At 36.5% G+C, this 5,386-nt stretch overlaps 1 long non-coding RNA gene across 2 annotated transcripts; it reads right to left on the reverse strand.

Annotated features, from left to right (window-relative positions):
• Nucleotides 1-1,190: 1,190 nt before the first annotated feature.
• LOC112166416 lies at nucleotides 1,191-4,961 on the reverse strand. Of its 2 annotated transcripts, none has more exons than XR_002923258.2 (7): nucleotides 4,465-4,961; nucleotides 3,653-3,717; nucleotides 3,065-3,157; nucleotides 2,771-2,968; nucleotides 2,458-2,562; nucleotides 2,235-2,300; nucleotides 1,191-2,045 (listed from the first exon to the last, which is right to left on the reverse strand). It is a non-coding gene; the product is annotated as an uncharacterized LOC112166416 (long non-coding RNA). The 2 variants fall into 2 exon arrangements; XR_005800459.1 differs by lacking the exon at nucleotides 4,465-4,961 and adding an exon at nucleotides 3,911-3,966.
• Between the last annotated feature and the right edge of the window lie 425 nt (nucleotides 4,962-5,386).

The raw sequence follows: 5,386 nt of genomic DNA on the forward strand, positions 1-5,386 counted from the left end.
CCACCTCTATAGCTAGTAGTGTCCAACAGTAAAAATTATTTTTGTAACTAAATCATCTAAAAGTTAAATTTAGTCTGTGAATTTCTAGCTTTTGCTCTTGCAATGTTAGCTAATCTAAAAAAAATTGAATGTGGAGTGTTTAGGTTTTTGTTATTTTCTCTCTCATCCCTAGCTAAATTTAGATAGAGATTTTAGCAAAAGCCAAATTTGACTTTCATATAGTTATTCTGCTAGAGTGCTAAAATTAGCCAAATTTGACTTTCATATAGTTATCTCAAATTAGCTAAATTTTTAACTTTTTGTTAAAATAGCTAGTTTGTTGGACATGCCCTTACATATGTAACATGTAGAAAGTTATAAGTGGGATTGGGAAGTTATATCTGTAGAATGTGGGATGAGAATTTATCATTACCTTCTTTTTTTCTGAATTTTTAATTTTATTTATAATTTTCTATTTACCATAACATCTCTCATATATTAAAAAGTATTTTAAATAAACCTTATAGTCTAAAGATATTTATGTAAATTCACACTCACTTTGACTGAGTGGATTTCTCGTAATAATAGTATAGGTTACAGACATCATTGATAGTATACACTTAAGTTTACGAGGTACTAAAGATAAGTGAGTATGACACTTTGATTGGAAGGATTTATACATTGTAAAGAGTGGCTATCACACTCTTCTGTTTGACTAAAAACTTGGGCACTAGGGCATCTACTTGAGCACTAGAGCAACACGGGCTGCTCTCTATGGCAGCAAATTTGGAGGGCACAGATTCCTTCTAAGGTGAGTTTTTTTCTTTTGGAGGCTCCTTACAGACATTCTTCCCATGAGGTCATGGTTAACTAAAAAATGTTCTTTGCCCATTATTAATTGTGCCTTAGCATGACTACAAGAAAAATGGCCTTTTGCAAGGAATTTTTTCCTTGTAAAAAACTGAAAATTCCTTGCATTAACTCAAATACAAGGAATATTCCTTGCATTTGAGTCCTTGCAAAGAGGCCCTTGCAAAAGAGCAAATACAACAACTTGAAAATTCCTTGCATTTGTGTTCACAAATGCAAGGAATTCTGAACCTGAGGTTAACTCTAGTTAACTGATATACAAGGACAATTCCTTGCATTTAGTATTAAAAAAAAACAAAAAAAAAAAAACTTAAAACTGAATAAAAGAAAAGTACCCCAAATGTCATTCCAGATTTTTTTTTATTCCTTGAATAAAAAACAATTAGTTTATTTGTAGATCATATACATATGCACAAATAGAGCACCAGACTAAGAGTTAGCAAATGCAAATCACTGAAGCTTGGAGTGAGTATATTCTGGTGCGGGGAAAGTCATCAATAGAGCACCAACTCATCTGCTCTCGAGATCCCTTCAACAAAACTTTCAAGTGGCCATTTCCTTGCTTCAATATGAGAATACAGGAAGAAAGCCAGTTCATTGGAGTTTAGAGCTTAGGTACCTAATCAAGAAAGATGCTTAGTCACATGAAAAGAGTCAATTGCACCTAAACTAACAAATCATCAAACATTGAAATTCAATCATATAAATCAAATTATGTGGCTTCATGGAGGAACATCTATAGGTACTTTACAGGTATATTCAAGCTAAAATATGAAGTACAATTGCAAGATTTCATTTAGGCGCAGCCAGAGTACCTTGGTATATATACAGCTCAAGGAACCAACCCATGTAGCAGAACAGTAATACAGTTAAACTCAAGACATACCTATAAATTGATATTGATAGCCAGTGTTAATCATGGAGTTGTTCAATACACTCTCTTTTGGAGTTGTTCAGTCCAGTAATATTATCTTTAAGTAACCATGGCATAATCATTCCCAAGGCCCTAGGATTTTGTCTAACAAGCAGAAAGAATATACTTGGTCCAAATAAACCTCCCTGATGCAGAAAAGAAAACGAAGAACAAACAATAATAGGAAGGAAGAATCTCCTTTTACCTTGTCCCTCAAATTTACCAACACTAAATGGTTGTCAGTTCCACCAGAGACAAGATCATAGCCCTTCTCTAGCAAGCTCTGCATGTTCAGAGGGCATAAAGCTATAAGAGAAAACTAGTGAGACATATACTTTCAAAACAATAATGGAAACAAAGTATTGTGTGCATTTTAGATGGCAAAAATACTCATGAGAGCTTAATTAGAACCAACGAAATGAAAAGTATTGCTAATTAGCATAAATGTGTTGGAAAGGTGATGATCACAGACCTCTGCAAATTTTGCGGAATTACTGAGAACTTGTTCTTGGTAAGCTTTGAACTCTGGAGTTGTGGCCTAGAATTGTAATATAATCAGCAATACAAATTTATTAGTGGCTATTTTCTTGAAGAAAACTCAGAGACGGAAAGAGAGATTGGATAATCATTAAAGAACAAAGATGCAAGAATCTGATTATATGTAATAGATATTTCGTAAAACACAGACAAATTACCTGCTTGAGTGCAACTGCTAACCCAGCTATGGTGTGATTGTGTGGACCACCTTGGAGTCCAGGAAAGACAACCTAATTAATTTTGTCTTCATAGTCATACATAACCTGTAGAAGAAAACTTAACATTTATACTTCATTCTAGATGCAGCATTTTGGGACTTGCTAAATGTAGTACCAAAAGAAACGAGAACTGACCAATGCACACAAAGGTACTAGGGTAAGATAAAACCTTTTTCTTACACTCCTCTTTCTTCTTATTTTGTCTTTAACTTCTATTCACTTAATTTTTATTAAATTAAAAAGTATAACTCACTTCTTGTCCTTGCTTGTTTACATTTTTGACCCCCTTCCTGAAGAAGATCATAGCCCCACGAGGGCCACGAAGTGACTTGTGAGTTGTGGTTGTAACAATATCTGCATACTCAAAAGGAGATGGAATAACACCTGCCGCAACCAATCCACTGATGTGTGCCATATCAGCTAACAAAATAGCTTTCTACTTATCACAGACCTGACAACAACACAAGAAAATATCTCACTTAAGGATGGAGTATTATAGGTGTTTCATGATCATTGCCACAATGGCGAACCTTAAGTGAAAGATTACCTTGCGTATGTGTGCATAGTCGTACAAACGTGCACAAGCACTGGCACCAGCAACTATTAATTTGGGTCTGAATAGTGTGGCACTTTTCTCCAACTGCAGATATATTTTGGTGGCATAGGTCAGCCCTCAACAAACAAAGATTAAGATTTGAAGGAAAGTAAAAGAGTGGAAGTAGCTCTTGGCAAAAAGCAGGGCACTTATCCATGCAAAGAAATAGTTTCGATATATTACATTACTGTCACATGGTGGCGATTCCTTACAAAACCAGGGACTTGAAAGCACAAATATTTAGGCAAACATGTACCCAAAAAAAAAAAAAACAGAGAAACAAGACAAATTCAAGTTTGTCCAAAGGCCAAGGCTAAATAAAGATTATGTTCCTGGTTCTAGTAATATTCCAAATAAACAAGAAAACAATTTTAGGGTTTTTGGTTTTGAGAAAACAATCAAAATAAACAAGTTAGAGACAACCTATCCACCCCAAAAACAATCAAGCAACAAAGCTTCACAACTTAGTGAACTTAACATATATACACATTGAAATAGATATGTAAATATGTTATAGTGGGCATTCTAGTGTCAAATTACCAGAGGGGCTAAACTATAGGGGATGCACTACCAGAAAAAAGGTTGTCCAAATATATATGAAGAGCCTGCAGATAGCAAATTGAATTAGTTCAAAACAATGAAGAGCCTACAGATAGCAAATTGAATTAGTTCAAAACAATTCTCGACCAGAATACTCAAATTGCATCTTCAAATATTTCATAACCAATTTAACTTTTGCACCATCAAATAACAAAGCAAGTGAAAAGCAGATAGAATGCAATTGATCAAAGTACTTACATCCATATCTAGTCATCAATTTCGGAGGCAAACGCTCAACAAACTAAACACTAACCCTAGAAGCAATTCAGCCACAACTTGTATTCCCAGTTATCCACTTTCAGATAGATAAACAATTAAAACAAAACCAGACGCACTTTAGCTATTTAAATCAGTAATCCAAGTCCTCCACAGACTATCATTAAAGGGCGCCACTTTATGACCTCCCACATTGACCCTATGCACAACTTGAAGAGCTTGCTTAGCCAACCCATTGAAACCCACAACTTTCCCATCACCCACATACATTGCAGAATTAGCAACAAGGTCCTTAGGTGCAGAACGACCTCAATCGCATTCACAAACGCAAAGCTTGAATTTTTATCAAGAACAAATCGAATTACAAGCTTTTCAGTACTAAACCAAATCAAGTGCTCCCTAACCCTTGGACCTAATACACCCCCAAATCCAAAGTTACCGACTTTCAGAACCACAAACCCATTGACCAAGACATGAAACTGAGCACTATTCCAATCAAAATTACAAGAATTGATGCTCTGGAAATGGAGTCGTACCATGTGGGTGCCCAGGACGGCCACCGGAAAACCTTAGCAGTTTGGTAAATTTGGGGGGAATTGGGATTGGGGTTTTGGTTTCGGAGTGAAATTGAGCGAGCTGAAGTGGACGAGTCCGGAATGAAGCGGCGGCCATCGTCGAAGGTGGAGTCCACGGTGGAGCTGCAGTCGAAGACGTAGTTGTTGATGGGAGAGAAGGCAGAGAGGGCGAGGGAGAGGGTAGAGAGAAAAAGAGCGTGAGGTTTGTGTTTGGTTTTGAGATCGGAGGAGGTAATTGGGGCTGAGGTGTTAGGTTTTTGATTTGAGTATTACAGATTTTGGGCCTAGATTGGAATTCAAAGAAAATGAAGCAGCTGTGAGAGGCTGAGAGAGAAGGATGGCGAAGATGGATGGCGAAGGTCCGATTCAGATTTGGTTGTTTTGTGTTTTGTGTGTTTTTCGATCTGGTTTTTGAGAGTACAGATGAGGAAGCAAAAGGGTATAGAGAGAGAGAGAGAGAGAAGAAAGAAAAAAAACAAATAGTCTGAGCGCCAAAGATCCCGCCGATCAATACAAGGAAATGGAAAGTATATACAAGGAATTAACACTTTTTCTTATTTTGGGTACCCAAATGCGAAGACCTTATCTATTCCTTGCATATTCCTCAAATCAAAAGCAAAGATTTGTACAATTCTTTGTATAACCTAACCAAATGCAACGAATTGTCAAGTCCTTGCAGATCACTTCGTTGTATTAGCCCATATTTCTTGTAGTGTGCGCATTAAATTATCTGAGTAGTCCCTGAGACCCTAGAACTTTGTACCTTTCTCTGCCATGGTCCAAGAACTCTATTCACCCATCCCAATCCCATACCAAATTTTTTAGATTGCTTGGGTAATCAAATGGTTCTTTTGAATTTTTCTCTCATCTTCTCTGGTAGTTG

This window comes from Rosa chinensis, chromosome 5 (genome assembly GCF_002994745.2).
Source record: "Rosa chinensis cultivar Old Blush chromosome 5, RchiOBHm-V2, whole genome shotgun sequence".
In the NCBI taxonomy this organism is placed as follows: Eukaryota; Viridiplantae; Streptophyta; class Magnoliopsida; order Rosales; family Rosaceae; genus Rosa; species Rosa chinensis.